The 21,730-nt window shown below is 42.0% G+C and overlaps 2 protein-coding genes across 18 annotated transcripts in view; one reads left to right on the top strand and one right to left on the bottom strand.

Moving 5' to 3' along the window:
* The window catches only part of NRG4 (neuregulin 4), a 38,109-nt gene that overhangs the window by 9,097 nt on the left and 7,282 nt on the right, over positions 1-21,730 (bottom strand). For 2 of the 12 annotated variants that reach the window (XR_003372351.2, XM_087972490.1), the window contains exons 2-3: positions 13,914-13,988; positions 2,653-2,729 (exon numbers count right to left, since the gene is read on the bottom strand). The gene's annotated coding sequence lies outside the window, so the exon portion shown is untranslated. Of the gene's footprint in view, positions 1-1,029; positions 1,186-2,652; positions 2,730-3,011; positions 3,099-13,913; positions 13,989-18,033; positions 18,159-21,730 lie in introns of those variants that run through there. The other 10 variants (XR_015750758.1, XM_087972484.1, XR_015750762.1 and 7 more) reach the window with 8 other exon arrangements.
* TMEM266 (transmembrane protein 266) overlaps positions 7,830-21,730 on the top strand; it is a 54,757-nt gene continuing 40,856 nt past the window's right edge. Inside the window, exons 1-4 of one of the 6 annotated variants that reach the window (XM_087972480.1) lie at positions 7,830-7,956; positions 14,286-14,382; positions 16,722-16,830; positions 20,356-20,456. The gene's annotated coding sequence lies outside the window, so the exon portion shown is untranslated. Of the gene's footprint in view, positions 7,957-14,285; positions 14,383-16,721; positions 16,831-18,255; positions 18,449-20,355; positions 20,457-21,730 lie in introns of those variants that run through there. The other 5 variants (XM_087972481.1, XM_087972479.1, XM_087972476.1 and 2 more) reach the window with 5 other exon arrangements.

Genomic DNA, 21,730 nt, shown 5'->3' with positions numbered 1-21,730 from the left:
AGTGATTGAAACAGGGGATGGAAATGACCGTCTCTATGGTCGTTTCCATCCCGTTTCAATTACTGTTCTACCTTATCTAAGATCTGCCCAGCTAAGTTACAGTTAGTTTTCGACTTATGACCATAATTGAGCTCCGAATTTTGGTTGCTAAGTGAGTCGGCTGTGCAGTGCGTTTTGTCCCATTTTACAATCTTTCTCACCACCGTTGTTAAGTGAATCACTGCAGTTGTTAAGTAAGTCACATGGTCGTTAAGCGAGCCTGTCTTCCCCGTTGACTTTGCTTGTCAGAAGGTCACAAAAGGGAATTGTGTGACGCTGCGACGGTCGTAAATGTGAACCAGTTGCCAAACGCCTGAATTTCGATGGAATTTGCGGCCATTGGGGATGCTGCAATGGTCGTAAGAGTGGGAAACAGTCGTAAGTCGCTTTTTTCAGGGCCGTTGTTAACTTCAAGCAGTCACTAAACGAACGGTTGTAAGTCGAGGACTACCTGTATGCCAAGGAGGGTGAGTGTCACCTTATGACACAACCACTAAGATTGCAGTGGGACTTTAAAAAAAAGGAATGAAATAGTTTGCGGAAGGGTTCCCAAACCTTAAAATAATACATCTGCATTAATACCTTCTCTCCCTCTCCTCCTCTCCAGATGTAAAACAAATGTTTTCCCCAAAGTTAAAGTTGAGTAATAAATAAAAGATTCCCTTTTCATAATTCAATGCATGTGGGTTATATTAATTATCAATCTTTTTTTATTGCCAGAGTTCTTTGGAACCAATTTGGACAGGGCTCCTGATTCTCCTAAGCTACCCAGTTTTTATACATTTATTTTAATGTTTTAAGTGTTGTTTTTTTTCAGAGGTTACCAGCACCACTACAGGCCTTCTTTTTTAAACAAAAAATCAAATAGAAGCGTGCAAGGATTACTCATAATTTGACTGCATCCCCAAACGTCTTTCTAATTTAGAAAGACCTCCGGCATAACGAGCAGCGTATAAGTTTAATAAATAAATGAATAACTTTTGTACACACCTCCCGAAGAGCTCTTTAAAGAAATGCCATATGATTTGCAACACACAACTGCAGGTAGCGTTGTGCACCAGCTCTTGGCTATTTTTAGTCCTCTTCCTACAGGGCAAGAAGCTGGCTAAAACCAACTTCTGTTCAGTCGTGTCCCTCGGGAAAGTCATTGTGTGGCTTCTCCTAGCCCAGAAAGACCTTTGCAGTTGCTTTGGCAAACACTGGATGGACATAGTTTTCTCATGCCGGTTGTTGCAAGAGAATGTGAGCGTTAGGAAACCACAATTTCTGACATCCACTTGAGGAATTTATAACGTACGGGACTATTTCACAAGTGCATAGCACAAAATCCCCAGGAAACACCTAGGAAAACAGTGTTACTCAACTTTGGGGAATTTAAGCTGTGTGGACTTCAGTTTCCAGCCTTCCTGGTGACTCCCTTGGGGGAATTCCCAATCTGCATGATGGTTTGGGAAATTCTGGGAATTGAGGGCCACGCACTTAAAGTTGCCAAAATGAAGAAACACTGAAGGACGGGAAAGGTAGCACGTAGGAACTTCACTCTCCAAACTCACAAAGGAATTTACTTCTACGTAGGCATGCATAAGGTTTGATTTTATTTTATTTGAATGACGTAGGTGTTTTAATATTTTTTATACATCCTGGAACCCACTGAGAATCGCAAGACTGCAGTGGGATAGATCTTCAGCGAATAAATGAGCACATAAATAAATGTAATCCCCTTTATTTAGTTATAACTTTGAATCAGGCTGGAGAATTATCTGTTTTACACAAGCTGGAAGGATGAAAACATATCAAGAATGCTCACTCAATTGTCATTTCCAACGATTACTTCTTGTAAGCTATGTAGGGCAAATAAAATTTGAAACCGGATATTTACAAGAAACTTCTAAGATTGGATAAATTATAGGTTCAAAGTATTTTAAAACCTAGTTACAAAACCACAATGCACATTTAAAAAGCAATTCTACACAAATATAGTCCCAAATAGAACGAACTGGTTGCAAGAGAACTCATTTTCAGATATATACTATTTTAGCCTGAGGGAGTTCTTGGCAAAGTAACCAGTTTTATACTCTCCTAAACAACATATTAACTTACATGCTGTTTTCCTCAAATATATATTTGTCTGGTTTTGTTTTTTTTAAAGGAAAAATATTTTCCTTATTTCTGCAGTAACGTTTTGAAAAATGGAATAAGGTAAATAGAATAACACCATATGACCTTTCTCTTTGTATAAACTTTGCTGCAAGACATTTACACCGGAACTGCCTCTCGCTAACTTACTTAATCATCGGATTACATTTTTCTTTTGTGGACCCTGAATTGTCGATATTTAATTCTTCACTTGAAGCATTGCCACGTTTGCCTCAAAGAACCTTAAGTGCACGACGTCCTTGTGAAAATAAAATGCTTGAAACGACCTCTCTGCTTATCAACGAAGGATAATCGAGTATGGATTTATCCATAAGAGATTTATCAATCATTTGTCAGAAATGGTATAGGGGTCTCCTGCTTGGGTGAGGGGGGTTGGTCTGGATGGCTTACAAGGTCCCTTCCAACTCTGTTAATCTAAACTTCCAAACAAAACAAGCCAGCAGTGTCTATAGTTACCCTATCACTATAACCAAATACGGGTGCTCCTTGCAAGGTGATTTGATGTCTTCGTTGTTCCTGTGCGTCTGCTGATTCTGCAATACAAAAGATGGAAATACAATTCCTTGTGTTATGTAAGTCTGGCCCCTGTTTCGCCTTGTGGCTTTTTCTTATGCCTCATCGACCTTCTGGATAGGTGAGATAGCAGCAGTTTTCAAAACAGCGAGCACGGCATGGGTTAGAAGGAAACAAAACGGGGGAAAGAGGCTTACCTGGGGGGTGGGTGGGAGGTGTATCCCAAACGCTCTCTCTCTCTCTCTCTCTCTCCCCCAAATCAAAAACCATGCACTTCCAAAAAGGCAAAGCTCTTTGCTCACCCACGAGGTTTGGCATTATGCACCTGATGCTTTGAAAGCCGAGGATTTATAGAACGTGGGTGAGGTTGACAGACGCTCCGAAGTATACACAGAGGCCAAGTATGGGCAAGGAGGAGGACCCGCCCATTCCTTCTCCAGCTGTCAATCTCCCAAAGAGACTTTGATCGTAAACTGAAAATGCCCTGTCCAACTCACACCAGAGTGAACTTTGGTGCGGCGCCCAAATAGCAACGCAAACGACACAACACAAACGGGAGGGCCAGTTTTCTAGTTCCCAGGTTTGGACAGGCGTTTGAATTGCCCTTGGAGTCTACGAGGCTGCCCGAGAAAGCCCCTGCGTGCAATTCTACAATAGCCCTTTATGTGCAAATCCTTCCCATGAGCGGTTCCAGCATTAAGGTCGCTGCCCTTAGCCTCAAGTGTTATTTATGTGACAAGGACATTTTGACCACCTGTTTTTTTCACGTCTGACACAGCCGGATTCTGAGGCCGACGGGGGTTTGTTTTGCATTGCCATATGCGTTTTGAAGGGGAGCGAGGTAGAAAAACCTTGAGAAATTTAGTTTAAATTAATCAGTTACACTGTTATTATTGTTTAGTTTAGTTTAATTGTCGTTGGACCTTGTTCAATGAAATTAAATACCATCTTCTGTGCACATTAGGACTATGAAAATAAACACAAACACACATCCTTCACATTCTATACATTGAATTTAAAACCCCTGATATTGCATTAATACTGCACTCTACAGTAGAATTCAACAGAGCTCCGGCCCTGGGATAGAAGCCGTTTTTCAGGCTATTTGTCCTTGTTTTTATTATTCTGTACCATTTGGCAGATGGTAATAGTTCAAAAAAAGGGTTCCCAGGATGAGATGGATCTTTGAGGATGTTGTGAACTTTCTTAAGGCAGCAGGAGGTATAAAGCTCTTCCAAAGAGGGGAGAGGGCAACCCGTGATCCTCTGGGCAATGTTAGTTAGTTATCAATACACGTTGATACTTCTGTTTGTTTGTCTTTTGCTTTTTTGTAAATGATATGCCCTGACAATACATTATACCGTATATACTCGAGTATAAGTCGACCCGAATATAAGCCGAGGCACCTAATTTTACACAAAAAAACTGGGAAAACTTATTGACTCTAGTATAAGCCGAGGGTGGGAAATGCAGCAGCTACTGGTAAATTTCAAAAATAAAAATAATTAATTTGGGAAACGATCTCACTATCATGAAAGGTTTAATTGATTCACTAACCCAAAAGAAGAAGATGATGATGACAGCGGGAGGCAGGAGTCACTCTCTTCCCCTCCCTCGGAGGCCCCCTGAGTCAGGAGTCACTACCGCCGGCGCGGCCCCAGTCCCGCCGCCTCGGGAAGGGAAAGGCAAAGCGCTTTTTGCCTTTCCCTTCCCGGCTGGGGCTGTTGGGAGTCGCTGCCGCTGGAGGCCGCGACTCCACACCATTTTTTTTTTCAGAGGGGAATCTGACTCGAGTATAAGCCGAGGGGGATTTTTTCAGCACAAAAAATGGGCTGAAAAACTAGGCTTATACTCGAGTATATACAGTATTCAAAATGTCTATGAATAAAAATAAAACATATACTGGGGGGAAGAGAGATACAAAAATCTTGCCTGAGACGGAAGCGTAAAAGATGAGGGGTTTGGGCCGTTTAACCTCCTCACCCACCCAATGAGATAGGGAATAAAGGACCAATAAGTGAGACATTGGTTAAGTGAGCTTTGCACCTTTTTATGACCTTTCTTGCCACAGTTGTTAAGTGAATCAGTGCAGTTCTTAAGTTAGCGCCCCATGAAGCGAATCTGGCTTCTGCGCGTTGACTTTGCTTATCGGGTCGCAAAATCAATCAATCAAACGTTTATTGTCAGATGGTGGAGAGGAAGAAGTAGAAGTTGAGGAACCCAGGGCTGTTAGTTTCCTCGACTCATTTCGAGCAGTTCAAAATCTTCAGGTTCTTCTAGACCTTAATCCAATTGTGAAATAACCAATTGCAGTTCCAAATAAAAATCGTAGGAAAAAAAGAAGCCAAATAGTAACAATAATAATCATCATAATAAAAAAAGAAAAAAAAATTTCTTCGGGTTCTTGTATACCTTAATCCAATCGATTGGTTAGATAGCAGTAAACATTCAAAAATGGAGGAAAAGACCATAAAGACACACAGAAAAAAGAAAAAGTTGTAAAATCCTAAGAAAGGCGGAAAAATGGAAAATAAAAAGCTAAAAAAGAGAAAGGAAAAATTCTTCAGGTTCTTCAACACCTTAATCCAATTAAGAGGTCTCAGATATAAAATCCCTGTTCCCTCCCCCCCCCCCCCGCCCCACTAACCTGCTTTCCAGCTCCGTTCTCCTGGGCAGGGCAACCAAAGAAGACCCAGCCGATCAGCTGTGGGCGTGGCTTGGTGGGTGTGGTGTTCTGTGGGCATGGCTGTGTAGCTTGGTGGGCGTGGCTTGGTGGGCGTGGCAGGGGAAGGTTACTGCAAAATCCCCATTCTCTTCCCCCCACCCCACTAACCTGCTTTCCAGCTCCATTCTCCTGGGTAGGGCACCCAAAGAAGACTCAGCCGATCAGCTGGGACTCAATGGGAGGCAGAGAGTCAAAGGTGAGATTTGATGGTTCTCTGAACTACTCAAAATTTCCGTTACCCGTTCTCCAGAACTGGTCAGAACCTGCTGAATACCAATTCTGTCCAGGACATTGTGATCGTCATAAATACGAGCCAGTTGCCAAGCAATCAAATTTTGATCATTGACCACAGGGATGCTGCAATGGTCATAAGTGTGAAAAATAGTCATGTCACTTTTTTTCAGTGCCGTTGTAACTCTGGTCACTTAAATGAACTGTTGTGAGTCGAGGTCCACCTGTATTTCCCATAAACCCAGGGGCACGGAACCTACCCCAAGATTAAATTTCCCTAAACCTACTACTCCCAATCGGGATTTGTTGAAGCATCTTCCAGAATTCTAGACGAAGCCTTGGGAAAAATAATATATATCCTGCGTTTTGGAAGTGCAGCTATGGTAACTGCCCCTACAAGACAAACCTTGGTTTTTGCATTACAGATAGGAATGGTATGTGGTGGGGAGAAATATGTGGTTCCTGAATTTCTCCCAGCAACTGTGTCTCTCGCCGAAATATTTTGTGACATGGTGTAGGAAATAATCTTTCTATCTGGAACTGACAGGGTGATTCACTTTGTTTGCAAAATGATACCACTTTACTTGAAGCCTTGTCATAAAAAATACAGTGACACATCTGCTGACATAGTCAGTGGAGTATTCAGAATTTTTTTTTTTTTAATGTGATACTACTCTCTTATTCTAGCCTGTCCTACTGGCTCCATCCTTTCAGACGCTGAAAAATTTGGGGCAGAGACAGATCTACGCATGTTGATAATGATGTTGATCTTTAAATACCCAAGACATAGTCATGGGGAAAGATGGAACTGATCTCTTAAGCCAAAAGATTTTCTTGGCAAAGTCTGTGGCTTCCTCAAACCTTTTCTAGATTTCCTATAGCTTAGGACACCGTTTTCATTTTTGTTAACTGCTACTTCTTGGTCCACATCATAGTTTACCGAACTAACCAATTAAATGGTTTGGGTTTTAAATCTTTCACTGTTACTGTTTAAATCTGGAATTAAAATCTGCATGAGAGCAACACTTATTAGAAGCAAAAAAGTGGGTGCTTATAATTAAATCCTAAAAAATGACTCTCTTTCTCTTTCCCCCTCCCTCTCTCTCCCTCTCCTCTCTCCCTCTTCTCTCTCTCTCTCTCCTTTCTTCCCTCTCTCTCCCCCTCTCTCTCTTCCCCCCTCCCCCTCTCTCTCCTCTCTCCCTCTTCTCTCTCTCTCCTTTCTTCATCTCTCTCCCCCTTCCTCTTCTTTCTCTCTTCTCCCTCTCTCCTTTCTTCCATCTCTCTCCCACTCTCTCTCTCTTCCCCTCTCTCTTTCCCCCTCCCTCTCTCCTCTCTCCCTCTCTTTCTCACTCTCTCTTCATCTCTCTCCCATACTCTCTCTTCCTCCCTCTCTCTCTTTCCCTCTCCCTCTCTTTGCAACCAGCATATATTTATCACAGCAGCAGCATCCTCTGTGCCACGCCATTCCCAGCAAGCTGTCAATAAGCAAAGTCAATGGAGGAAGCTGGACACGCTCAGTGACCACAGGATTCGCATAACAACTGCAACGATTTGCTTAACATCCTTGGCAAAAGTCGCAGAATTGGGCCTGTGTCACTGAAGAACCATTCTTGCTTAGCAGTGGAGATTCTGGTTTTAAAGACTACCTGTAAAGTAATATATTTGGCTGAAAGAGAGAGAGATAAAAGGTGGCATTCTGCTTCTTTGGGAGGGGGGGAGTTGTTTCGTAGCGGTTTGCTTGATAGTGCTGGCCCAAATACTAGATCAATAATTACAATTTACTATCTTAATTTCCCCATTTGGGGTTGAAACGACGGAGACCTGGCAGTGCAAGAACTGAGGCCATGGGAGCTTCATCCCTGGAGGCTTTCGAGAAGAGACTGGAGAGCCACTTGTCAGAATTGGTGTAGGCAGGGCCTCGTGCTTGGGGGGTCGGGGGTTGGAGTAGATGACCTACAAGGTCCCTTCCAACTCTAATCTAAAATAGAGGGGTGTGGAGGGGGTGTTATTGGGTGGCTGGGAGGAAACTAGAGAGGTAAAGCTTAGGAGGAGCTTCTCTTCTTCTTTTGTTTTTGTGGCTTCAACTTTGGAAGAACCCTGACCTTCAAGGCAGCGGAGAGTTCCCTCCGGCTGATTAATGAACCCAGCATGGACGAAAGGGCTCAAGGCAGAGAGCTCTGGGCGACGGGAGGGAGGATGAAGGCTCCTCTCGTGCACCACGAACGAATCCTGGTTGCGTTAAAACAAAAGCATTGACAACCTTTCAGTGCGGAGGGGAGCAAAAACCAAAGGTAAGGCTTTTTGGACCAGTTGTGAAAACAAAGGCCGCGGGAGAGGGGACAAAAATTCATGAAGGATCTTTGGTACCACTGGCCTAAACTTGAGGGGTGAGGGGAAGGAGCATCCATACAGGGTTATTCATTTAATTTATCTTGCAAAAGCTTGCAAGTACAGAGAAGAGCAACTAGGAGGATGAGGGGACTGGAGACTAAAGCATGCGAAGAACGGTTGCAGGAACTGGGCCTGGCTAGTCTAGGGAAGAGAAGGACCAGGGGAGACAGGAGAGCATCTTCCCATATTTGAGGGGCTGCCACAGAGAGAGGAGGGAGGTCAAGCTATTCTCCAAAGCACCGGAAGGCCAGACAAGGAATAATGGATGGAAACTGAACAAGGAGAGATTCAACCTGGAAATAAGGAGAAATTTTCTGACAGTTGAGAACAATCAACCCATGGAACAGAAGTTGTTTTCGGAAGTTGTGGGACCATCATACTTGAGACTTTCAAGAAGAAACTGGACTGCCATTTGTCAGAAATGGTGCAGGGCCTTCCGCTTGGGTGGGGTGGGGGGTTGGACTAGATGACCTATAAGGTCCCTCCCAACTCTGCTAATCTGTTAAATGGTGTAGATTCTCCCGCTTGGGCGGGGGTTGGACTAGATGACCTATAAGGTCCCTTCCAACTCTGATTATCTGTTATCTGCTGCATGGTTTAGAGCAGGGGTCTCCAACCTTGGCCACTTTAAGACTTGTGGATTTCAACTCCCAGAATTCCTTAGCCAGCTGGGAGTTGAAGTCCATAAGTTTTAAAGTGACCAAGATTGGAGGCCCCTGATTTAGAGGGGACCATTCCTCCCCCCCACCCCCCAAAAATACCACGAGGAAAAAAGAGACAGATAGGTCACTAAAATAAAGAATGACAGACTGCCACAAAGAAGAGGGGTGTGTGTGTCAACTTATTTTTCCAAGGTACCAGAAGGCCAGACAAGAAAAAAATGGATGGAAATGAATCAAGGAGAGAAGCAACGTGGAATTAAGGAGAAACTTCCTGACGGGGAAGACAATTCACCAGGGGAACTGCCTGCCACTAGAAGTTGTGGTTGCTCCATCACTGGAGGTTTTTAAGAAGAGACTGGGCAGCCTCTGAAATGGTGTGGGGTCTTCTGCTTGAGCTAGGGGGCTGGACTAGAAGACCTCCGAGGTCCCTCCAAGCTCTATGATTGAAATAAATACATATTTTTAAAAACCTTGGAAGACAGGGCAATGCCCCACTGTTGCCCACAAAAAAAGCCTACAGGGATATTGTCCCCAAGATTCGACTCATTGGTAAAACAATAATAGGTTAAAAATATGAAATATTTGCAACAAGATCTCCCCTGCCCAATAAGGGCAGCTTGTTTAACACCAAATCTGAGTGAGGGACACCATCCTATATTTCTCCTTGAAGACTGCAGCTTGTTTCCTGGATTGTTTATTCTTTAGTCAGATATCTCCACTCCTCTACTCGTTGCAGAATACCTTATGCCACCAGACTCGAAATTCTAGACCTAGACAACCTAGAACTACGCCGCCTTCGGTCCGATCTAAGTATAGTACATAAAATCATACATTGCAATGTCCTGCCTGTCAATGAATACTTCAGCTTCAACCATAACAATACAAAAGCACACAATAGATACAAACTCAAGGTAAACCGCACCAAACTCGATTGCAGGAAATACGACTTGCAGCAACAGAGGGGTCAATGTCTGGAATACTCTACCTGACTCTGTACTTTCTTCCCCAAACCCCCAAAACTTTAACCTTAGACTGTCTACTATTGACCTCACCCCCTTCCTAAGAGGTCTGTAGGGGGCGTGCATAAGCGCACCAACGTGCCTACCGTCCCTGTCCTACTTCTTTTATTTTTCTTATATGTATCCATGTATGTCATAACTATGTTTTTACTTATACCTATTATCTTGTAAGCAATTGACAAATAAAATAAATAAATAAAATAAAAATATGGGTGGGTATATTTGGGTCAACCCTGGCATGGATAAGAAAGGGTGCCAATTTGGAGGCTTTGATACCTTTGTCATTTATTAACCTTGGCAAGATGTAGATAGGAAGGACTTCAACTCCCAGAATTCCTCTGCTAGCACGGAAAGTTCTGGAAGTTGAAGTCTACCCACCTTCTATCCATCTCCAATTTGCCAAGGTTGAGGAACACAGTCATAGGAGAAATATTTTGCAAATTCATGCTGTTGATGCAAAAACTTATTTCTGCACTTCTGTGCGATCTATCCAGCTTCCTCTTCCATATCAACCACCTATAATGGCTAGAAGTGCTGTGAATTACAGGTTTCATTTATGAAGATTCGTGTTGTTTTCGGTATAGTTTTGTTTTCTTGAGATGTTCACTCTGGTTGCCATAGGGGTGGGAGAAAAACCCATCCCTGAGGCTTCCAGGACGGTTTATTGTGACAACAAGATTATATTAACTGATTAGAGGCAGGTTTTACTAGAGCGAGAAAGCCTCATGTAGACAGTTTCTACTACACGTCAGCCATTTCTCTCTGTCAATGGATTGTTATTGCTTTTCAAAGCAAGAAAGGATAATTGTTAAGAAACATGAAGATAACAACAGAAAAAGTAAAAACTGGATGGTTTCATATTTAGCTATGTTTCTGCCTCTTGAAAGTGGAAGTGCATATGTAATATCCATTATTATAACCTTAACTGTACTTACTCTGTTGTTTTATTGAAGTATGTTTAGCTAACGTCTCAGTAGACGTGCTTAGGACCAAACCTTGCCTTTAATGACAGAACTGGGTTGTTGTTGTTTTTAATAACACAATAAACTACGTCAAAAAACTCCACCTGAACAATCATAACACGATAAATAGAGTTTTATTTGTGGATCATCTCAAAATGCTCTTTCCATTATTGAAATCATGCCTAAGGGAGGAGACGGAGAAGCTGGCAGGAGAGCGAGGTTTGTGGGGGCAACAGATGGCCCTAAATTATCAATCCCACCACTTTTTTTTCCATGGGCTTGAAAACTGGATTTAAAAAAATATATATTTTGGGAAACGCTGAAACCTGGTTTCTAGTATGAGGCAGGATACGAAGAGAGCTACTATACTGTTTAAATTAAGACTAAATCCAGAAGGGCGAGACTCAGCAAATAATTTGAAACATGCTAAATGCAGTTTAGAAAATCAGATGATCTAAGCAAATGCAAATGCATTGTACAATAATCGATTTACAAGTATGCTGTGTAGATCAACACCAAAATTAATGGTCTGTGTGGAGAATTTTCTGTGTGTCTGAGAAAGCAATATACTAAAATAGCAGTAAAATTATTTCAGTTAACAAGCAAAAAAAAATGTGATTGATTAGCCCACGAGGAATGTTCAAGCTATCAAATTTACATTCTGGAAACATTCCACATAACACCCCAAAAATTTAATTTAGAATAAAGCAACAAAGAACTTTTAAACACTTTTAAGACTTAAGTCTTATTAAATCCTGGAACCAAATCGATCAAAAATGAATTGCTGTCCTTTTTAGTGCCTTTGTGCCGTGTTAATATTTTTCTCATCTTTAAGATATTGTACCATTGTTGAATTTCAAGCAAGAGAGTAAGATATACTCTCCCAATTAATGAACAATATTCAGTTTATGATATACATCCCACAGTATTTTAATTTAATTCTAATTAAGCTGAAAATGACAGAGCTGCACCCTAATTAACAAATTTCTTCTTCTTCTTCTTCTTCTTCTTCTTCTTCTTCTTCTTCTTCTTCTTCTTCTTCTTCTTCTTCTTCTTCCTCCTCCTCCTCCTCCTCCTCCTCCTCCTCCTCCTCCTCCTCCTCCTCCTCCTCCTCCTTTTTTCCCTCTTCCTCTTCTTCCTCTTCTTTCTTCTTCTTCCTCTTCCTCCTCCTCCTCCTCTTCTTTCTTTCTTTTTTTTCTTTCTTTCTTTCATTCTTTCTTTCTCTTCTTCTTCTTCCTCCTCCTTCATCACCATCACTTTAGCCATTTTCTACCCACTGAAGGGTGAGGGCTTCATCCGCATGTTTCCAACCCATACAGTCCTGAGTTTTCTTTTGCCAGTTGGTCCCACCATATTTGCTGATGTTGCCAATCCATCTTGTTTTAGGTCTTTTTCGTGGACGCTCTTTATCCGGTGGGATCAAATAATTTAAAAACTATGTGCTCCTTGGATTCCACATTGATCTCAAATGAATCGGACAAAGCCTGCCTGAACAAAAGTTGCACCATTTCCCTGAAGTTGGGTACATCTATCAAACTTTTAAAAGACAGCCCTGTGATGTTCCTCTTTCTACGCTGAAGTGGTGTCAAAGCAAATATCTCTATTTCCTATAGCTGTTGTTGTTTTTTATGGTCCTTTAGCACATAATCTGTTGGGAGCACATAATAATGTGATTCCCGCTGCAACGTGCCACTGAAAGTATGCTTGTGCAGCAAATGCTCAATATTCCTGACTCGGCACAATAGTAATGATCTGGAAACAGAAAAGAGAGACTCTGGGAAGCCAAGAATTTCCCTTCCAAGCTGGTGCAGCTTGCGACAAAAGCAGGAAGCTTACTGCCCCGCCATACGCTAAGATATTCCCACAGTGCACGGAGTCCTCGACTTACGGCCCACAGCCGAGCCCAACATATATGTTGCTAAGTGAAACATTCGATTAAGTGAGTTTTGCCCCATTTTACGACATTTCTTGCCGTTCAATTAGTGACACTAAGCGAATCCGGCTTCCCCGTTGATTCTGCTTGTCAGAAGGTCGCAAAAGGGGATCACGCTACGACCGTCGTAAGTACATGTCAGTTGCCAAGCGTCCGAATTTTGATCGCGTGACCATGGGGATGCTGCAACGGTGGTTAAGTGTGAAAAAAACGGTCCTGTCGCTTTTTTTCAGTGCCGTTGTAACTTCAAACAATCACTAAATGAATGGTTCTAAGTTGAAGACAACTTACAACCCTAACAGATAATCAAAGTTGGAAGGGACCTTGTAGGTCATTTAGTCCAACCCCCCACCCAAGAGGTAGACCCTATTCCATTTCTGACAGATGGCAGTCCAGTCTTCTTGAAAGCCTCCAGGGATGAAACTCCCACAACTTTTGAAGGCAACTTCTGTTCCATGGGTTGAGTGCCAAGTTTCTCCTTATTTCCAGGTTGAATCTCTCCTTGTCCAGTTTCTATCCGTTATTCCTTGTCTGGCCTTCGGGTGCTTTAGAAAATAGCTTGACCCCCTCCTCCTCTCTGTGACAGCCCCTCCAATATTGGAAGACTGCTATCCTGTCTCCCCTGGTCCTTCTCTTCACTAGACTAGCCAGGCCCAGTTCCTGCAACCGTTCATTGTTATGTTTTAGCCTCCAGTCCCCTCATCATCCTGGTTGCTCTTCTCTGCACTTTTTCTAGAGTCTCAACATCTTTTTTATGGTGTGGTGACCAAAACTGGATGCAGGATTCTAAGGCTTTATAGAGTGGCATTAGTAGCCACAATTGAGCCCACGGTCTTGGCCATAAAGCAGGACAGTCGTAAAGCATCACCATGTGACCTGATGCAATTTTAAGACCTTTTTTTTTTTTCAGCATTCATACAGAGAGAGCAGCAGTCTTTAAACGACCACCAGGGTCATTAAGCAAACCTGTTGTTTGCTATAGGGCCGTTTTTGCTGGAAATTTGGACCTAAATGCTGGTTTATGGCAAAAACAGTGTCAATCATGGTCTCGTGACTGCGGGGTGCTGCAAACAGCTATGAACATGGGCCGGTTGCTGAGTGCGCAAAATGTGGTCACAAGTGGTCGTAACTTTGAATCTAGGAGGTCAGTCCCAGTTTTGGAGTCTGTGGTAACTTCACTGATTTTGCAGTAGGAGAAATCTTTTTGGTTTCATGGCTCAGCAAGTGGCCCACGGTGGACCAAATAGATGTTTAATAGAGAGATGGGAGATGACAACTTACCTGCAATTATTCATCTTTTTGTTGGGCTGACAGAAATTGTTCTCCGTGCAAAGTTGATGCCCGTGATCTTCCTGCCTAAAGGAAAGAAGGAAATTTATTAAGACTTTAAAAAGGCGAAACATTGCCATATATAAATTGGAGTTCAATCTTAGATTTCCCATCTTTTGGCAAATTTTGGCACAAAGTGTTTCAATTGTTAATTGTTTTACAGCTCAATGTCCAAGGCAGAAGGGATCTATTGGAAATTCATTTTTGATCATGTACTTAAACATATATTTTTTTTAAAAAAAAATCATCTTGAATGGTCACATTTTTGAGAACTTAAAAGTAAACCAAAAATGTAGCTGCTCCCTCCTCTTATTTTGCACCTAGGTCAAGAAACAGCAGAGAACAACATAACAACTACTCTTTGCTGCTAATGGTTGCCCAACAAATGAAAATGAGGAATACACTTCCTCTGAATTTCAAGGTACTATATTCCTATTGTCACTTTCTTCTCTAATTTACCTGCCTACTTTAAGGTTTTGCTTCAAAAAAGGTATGCAGGTGGAAATATAAGTGACTCATCCCTGCTTTAAAATAGTGCCTCTCTTAAAATAGTCCCTTTTTTTGAAGAGGGGGTGATTTTTACTATTTATTTTAAAAGGGGTTAATCTGCTTTCCAACGTTGAAGCCAATATATAAACAGCTTCAATAAGTGTGAATATGACTTCAGGAATAGTCTTTTGGGTTCCAAATTATGTCTTCTTTTTTTGATTAAGGATTTAGTTCCACTGAACCAGATTAAGGATTTGATTTCAAACTAGTGTGCATAAAGTACAGTACATCGTTACAGTCTGTGCTACCAGAGTGCAAGACATATTTTCAAATAAGCCTGTAAAGTCATAATTCAAATATGTAGATTTGATGACTGCTGGCAAGCTAAATGAGACAGAAATACATGCAGATGGAGTTTTGTCTGCCATGAAGCATTAAACTGCACAGTTAGTTGTGCTTTAGCATAATCAAAATAATATCGAGTAGAAAAAACATAACTCTAATTTTGGATATGAAATATTCATCATGTTAGCAATAGCACATGTCGTATACAAGGAGAATTATTATTATTATAATGTACACAACAATGTGAAATTGCAGCTGCCAGTTCTTCAGCTGGCATTGGCTTTCATACACATCAAATTCTTCCCAAGAACCTAGGATGTCATAAATGTATTGTCGTAATACAATACATTTGTATTGTACATTTGACTTATGACTACAATTGAGCCCAAAATTTTGTGTTGCTAAGTGAGAAATTTGTTTAAGTGAATTTTGTCCCATTTTACGACTTTTCTTGTCCCGTTTGTTAAGTGAATCACTGCAGTTGTTAAATTAGCAATCCGGTTGTTAAGTGAATCTGGCTTCCCCATTGACTTTGCTTGTCAGAAGGTCACAAAAGAGGATCAAATGATGCCGGGACACTGCAACCTTCATAAATGTGAACCAGTTGTCAAGCATTCGAATGTAAATCACCATGGGGATGCCTCAATGGTCATAAGTGTGAAAAATGTCCGTTAGTCACTTTTTTCAGTGCCGTTGTAAGTTTGAACGGTCATTAAATGATCTGTTGTGTAAGTTGAGGACTACCTGTATAGGTGCAAATCCAGCAGTGTGGCCTTTTGTAACTGACAAATGGACATTTTGTCAATGCGCAGATAACAAACTAAATATGGTCCAGAAAACCAGATGCACCGAAGATGCGTGAATTGCAGTTGAGAACAGCTGTCATACTATTTTCAAAACTGTAAATCTGTCCACAGATATATAAAATCATAGGAACACTAACCAGGAAGTCTTTGATGGCATAAAGTAGTTTGTATACATGTCTTTAGATGTAATATCATCATTTAAACTAAGGAAAACCCATTACCATTCAAGAGAGAATGCTGTTAAGATTCTGGTTTTTAAAAACTTTTTGAATCTCGTTTATTCCAAAGTAAGCCTGATGAATTAGCACTGCAGCTAATTTCACCCATTCTTATTTTATTCAGGTTTTTTTTGTTTTGTTTTTTTAGAAATGTCAAACTTGAACGTAAGAGAGAGTATTGTGGATGACAGGCCTGCCAAAATGAATGCATCATATTAGAAATTAATAAAGGCATAAATAAATGCATATCTTGGCTTGGAAGATTCCCCAGAGATATTCTTATAAATTATACAAGGGTTATAAACTCAGTTCTTACACTTGGTATAAAAGACTTCTTTTTGCTTCAACCTGCCTTGCGATTTAAGTTTCATATGATGCTGTTACAGATCACAAGAAATGACCATCTCAGTTGTGGTTTCTCATTTCACAAATTCTTTCCCAGAGAGACAGGCCTCTGTGGTTTGCTTTCTAAAAAGCTAATATTGCATTGCCCATAATTTTATGGCTACTATTCAACATAGTTTCTAATATTCCAGTACAAGTTTCCTTATTTATAAATAAATAAAACAGTTTTGCTATATGTAGCGAAGCAAAAAAATAAATCGCAACAAATAAGTCAATTTGTTGTTATTGTTTTACTTGATACTATAGCCCCAATATTCATACAGATCCTGAATACTGACATGAATGTAGCAATTTTAATAATTCTCATTTGCATAGCAAATTCCAGTTAATTTTTTTTTAAAACCCATTTTTAGTACACCAGCCCTTTGTTCTTTTCACTGTAAAGTGTATTTGGCCAGGATTTTCTATGTTTGCTTAAACATTGCACCATCCACATATCTAAAACATGACTAACCCACTATTCTTTTTATAGCATTTTATTCATTTTCCTGCCTCAGGTAAAGAATTAATTGGGACAGACGACGGTTGGAGATAGGCATTTGCATTTATGGAAAACATAAAATTTTACAAGAAGAAGACCTAAAACTTCATGGACACCAAAACAAGGTTTGTTGCGTGGCTACCATCCATCCTGAAATTCCGCAATTAAACTAAACATTCCACCAGGTGGACTGTAGAACTATTTATACCTCAGAATATAATCTGAAATATTCTATCATGGCTATGGAACCCATTTTGGCCTTTTATCTTGAGAGGCAATTAGTTGTCCTAATAACAAAATCTAGCGATTACAATTAATCCTATTTCTGGGTGGGTTTTTTTTTTACTTTTTCATTTTCCCAAGCTTTTTTTGTTACCCTATTTTAATCCCTTTGTTATCGTAATTTAATTAGTATTATCAGTTTAGATTAGGGCTTCTGTGAGGCTTTTATTTTGCATTTTATTGGGTTTCATTGACGATCATGATGCTATCCATTCAACCTTGCCCAATTCTTGGTGATTCTAGGTTTTATTAGGTAGCTTTTCTATTTATTTATTTATATCTCTGTGGATCCCACACAGGGGTTTTATTAGGTAGCTTCTCTTTTTATTTTATATCTCATGCCTTTCTTGTTTTGTTTAAATACCTCAAGGTTGCAAACCTAATATTCCTTCCTCCTAATGTCAATGTGAAGGAATTCCTTCCTCCTGCTATTATTGTTATTTTTTTATGTATTTATTGTCAACCACAAAAAGATCATTGGTCTCTGTGCAGAGGGTTCCCTCTCAGAGGGACATGGGCGGTTTTAAAAATTTGATACATAAAATATATAATACACAAAATTCTACCTTTGTTTTATAGATTATTTACATCATCTATGCCATATATAACTTCAGATAACATTGTTATGCATTTTATAGAGAGTGTAGATATTATAGCCTTTTATATACTACTAGGGTAAGGTAACCCCTGAAAGATAAATGTATTTTATATATTATGTATAAAATGTTTTCTGTGTTTTATATCACAAAGTAAAAGAACAAGGAACTTTTATTATTGCAGCACTGTATAAGATGGATAAATACTAACATTAAATACAAATAGTTTTAATACATATTTTATTAATACATATCAGTGAGACGATCACAATTACACAGAATCCTATTATTCCCTCACAACCTCCCCCTCACTCCTTTCTCCCCTTCCCCCCCCCTCAGGAAGCCCCTCCCCCTTTCGGGACTCCTCCCCTTTCCCTCCCCCTTCCCTCCCTCCCCTCCCGTACTATTACTACAAACTCCCCCCTTCAGCCTCCCCCGCCGCCGCCGTACTCATCCGTCCGCCTCGATTGGCCGGCGCCCCGAGCGCGTCACGTGACGAGGGAGGGAAGGTGGGGAGGCGGCGGTCTCGCGCCCAAGGGCTGGCCGGACGCGCGCCCGCGCGCGCCTCTGCCTGGTCGGTTTCCAAGGCGACCGCAGGAGGAAGAGGGAGGAAGGAGGGAGAGCGAGGCCCATGACGGGGAAGAAGAGGAGGCGGAGGGAGGGAGCGGGCCCGCCCCCGGAGGGGAGGGGGCCCGGGCGCGCGCCTTCGGAGGAGGCTCGAGAGAGAGGGAGAGAGAGAGAACGCGCATGCGCGCTCCCGCTCGCTTCCCTCGCCTCCCCGCTTGCCTCTTGCAGCAGAGCGGAGCCCGGCGAGGAGGAGGAGGAGGAGGAGGCACCTCGGTTGCAGCAGCAGCAGCAGCAGCAGGTACCTCTCCATCGGCCTCCGAGGGGGATAGGGGTCCCTGGCTCGTGCTTGCTGCTCCCGCCTTGCCCCTTCTCCCCCAGCCCGGCCTCCGCAGAGGGGCACGTGCTCACCTGCTGCAATGGGAGGCGCTGGGGTCCCCCGATCCCGAGGGCACCCGGGAGGAACCCAGCAAGGGATGCGGGGAGGGGGAATAGGAGAGGTGGGGGAGGGAGAAGGAATAGGAAGGAAGGAAGGATGGATGGATGGATGGATGGATATAGGGGAGGGAGGGAGAAAGGAAAGGTGAAGGAGGAGAGAAGGAAGGAATTAGGAGAGGAAGGAAGAAATAGAGAGGAAGGAAGGAAAGAAGGAATAGGAGGGAGGGAGGAAAGGAATAGAGAGGAAGGAAGGAAAGAAGGAATAGAAGGAAGGAAGGAAAGGAATAGAGAGGAAAGAAAGGAATAGGAGAGAGGAAGGAAAGAAAGAAGGAAGGAATAGAGAGGAAGGAAGGAAAGAAGGAATAGGAGAGAAAGGAAGGAAAGAAAGAAGGAATAGAGAGGAAGGAAGGAATAGAGAGGAAGGAAGGAAGGAAAGAAGGAATAGAGAGGAAAGAAGAAAGGAATAGGTGAGAGGAAGGAAAGAAGGAATGGGAGAGAGGAAGGAAGGAAAGAAAGGAATAGAGAGGAAGGAAAGAAGGAATAGAGAGGAAAGAAGAAAGGAATAGGTGAGAGGAAGGAAAGAAGGAACAGGAGAGAGGAAGGAAGGAAAGAAAGAAGGAATAGAGAGGAAAGAAGAAAGGAATAGGTGAGGAAGGAAAGAAGGAATAGGAGAGAGGAAGGAAGGAATAGAGAGAGGAAGGAAAGAAGGAATAGGAGAGAAAGGAAGGAAAGAAAGAAGGAATAGGAAGGAAGGAATAGAGAGGAAAGAAGGAATAGAGAGGAAAGAAGAAAGGAATAGGTGAGAGGAAGGAAAGAAGGAATAGGAGAGAGGAAGGAAGGAATAGAGAGGAAGGAGAAAGCAGAGCAGCCCCAGTAGAGCATCCCACCCGCCCTCCTTCCCTCCCTGTCGCCCCCCTCCCAGTGTCCCTGCGAGGCACGAGTGCTTGTGGGCTTGGGTGGGGGGCATCCTGGCGGAGACTGGGCCATGGGGGGCGGGGAGGCCAGGCATTTCCTAATGCAAGGGGAGTGGGGGGCTTCAGAAGAGGATGCGGGGGTCCTTCTGCCCAGAGAGCAGGGCATCCCTCCTGTAAAAAGCTGACTAAGAGCAGTGGCGTCTTCCACGCTTGGAGGGGAGGAAGAGGAAGGAGCAGGTTTTCCCTGGGATAAAGTCACCCCCCACCGGGGCTCCCTACTCCTACTCCCTACTCCAACCAGGCTTCCCTCTCATGGGAAGGTCTCCCCTGCTGCAACCCCTCCCATCCCATGGCCTTCTCATCCATGCTCTTCCCTGGGTAAACATCCCTCTTCTGCCACCCAGCTCCTGCAACCAGGTGCAGAGGTGAAGATGAGGGCAGTGCATCTCTGGATTTTTATTTTAAAGCCACAGATTCCTAGGAGAGCCTAAGAGGGAAGCGCCAATTGAGCTCCAAATGTCCATAAACATGCATTTATTTATTTAATATTGGTTGGTTTGTTTGTTTTGCAAGAGGAAGAGAGCTTTTTTTCCCCCCAAGAGGGAACCCGGCTGTCCTCAATTTGTTTTCCCTGACCAGATATTCTGGTTACAGAGGTGGTTACATCTCCAAGAGGAGAGGAGGCACCGTGGACGGAAAGGATGAGTAGGGACTGCCCTCTCTGGCGTGTTGAAACGCGAAGAGTTCTTCTCTTTGCGTTCTTTACACACGGAATTAGAAATTGAGCCATGCTCCTATCCGATGATGGTTGCGGTTTTTGAGACCTTAAAGGTGTTTGTGCTGATCTTCTTTCTAGGGGCATGGAAAAGATTTAACCCCGGAGAAATTATTTGAATGGTGGCTTTTGAGGCCAAAGCATGGCTGATGACTGATAGTGGAAGAAAGGAGAAGGCAAAGGTAAGGAGGATAAGAGGCTTAAAAAGATGAAATCATGGCTACTGGATCAAAGTTTACGAGCTGCCATGATTTCACCTTTTTAGATACTTTTGGCCTGGATGATTGAGTCTTCATTTATATGTGTGTGTGTCTGTGTGGGTAGAGGTTGTTCAGAAGGCTATTCTGTTGGATCATAATAGCAAAATGATACATTTCTGATTTCCCAAACTTGTCAGGATCTGAGAAATGAACAAAAACGTTTTGGGGGTTTATTTTAAGATGAATCATTTGGGAGTCTTTAAAAAGGTGCACAATTAGCAGTTATTTTGACACAGGCAACTATGAAATCAGAGCATGTGCGATTCACCTGTTGCATGCAGGTGTTAGTTGCAGATCCCTGGTTCGCTTTGTGTGTTTGATAGCATTCAAACTGTGTTTTATTATTTGTAATAAATATTTTTAGAAGGGGTTTTTTTTGTCAACCATAATTAGTCTACCATAGTAAGGATACAATGAGTTACAAGTAACTGATCTTGTTTTATTTGGGTTGGATAGTACAAAGTATCTTTCAAAACAATAAAGTTACATTGGTTAAGGATAAAGCCGAAAATCTTCTCAATCAAATGAGGTTACTTCACAGTAACTATGCTTAAATGAGTAAGTATCTATTGAATTTGAGACGGTTGCTCCTTTTGAAAAAAAGCATTGACCATTCTTTAATAAAATTGTTCAAATCTTTTAAAAGTAATTGTGGGCAAAGAGCTCTGTGTCCATACAGGTAAAACTAGTATGCAATCCATATAATATTTTACTTAATTGCAGAAGTTGAAAGACAGACAGACAGACAGACAGATAGATAGATAGATAGATTACATCCAGCTGCCCTGAGATTTGATGTGATTAACGGTTCCTAATATATGAGCCATTTTATTTATATGCAGAAAAACAATTCATGGGGTCCAAAAAAGTTCCACTTCGATCCTTATTACCAACAGTAAAACAAAACAACAACAAAAAAAGATTTGTTTGGTTATTTAAGACAGATCTCTGCCCAGGATTCCAAAGAGACAGCTGTGGCCTATAGAAATTTTTCTCTACCTCAGCAACTTTTAAGATGTGTGGACTTCAACTCCCAGAATTCTCCAGCTGGCATGTCCACACTTAAAGTTACAGAAGGTGACAAACACTGGGATATAAAGGATCTGCACAATGCTCTGGCTTAGGGATGTTCTGCTTTCCATGCACGCCATACCAAATGTCCACTTGTATCAACTTCCAGAATGACCTGATCTAAG

This window comes from Notechis scutatus, chromosome 11 (genome assembly GCF_049901735.1).
Source record: "Notechis scutatus isolate UNSWTSFEM ecotype Mainland chromosome 11, rNotScu1.2, whole genome shotgun sequence".
Taxonomy (NCBI): Eukaryota; Metazoa; Chordata; class Lepidosauria; order Squamata; family Elapidae; genus Notechis; species Notechis scutatus.
This window is presented reverse-complemented; position numbering and strand designations above follow the sequence as displayed.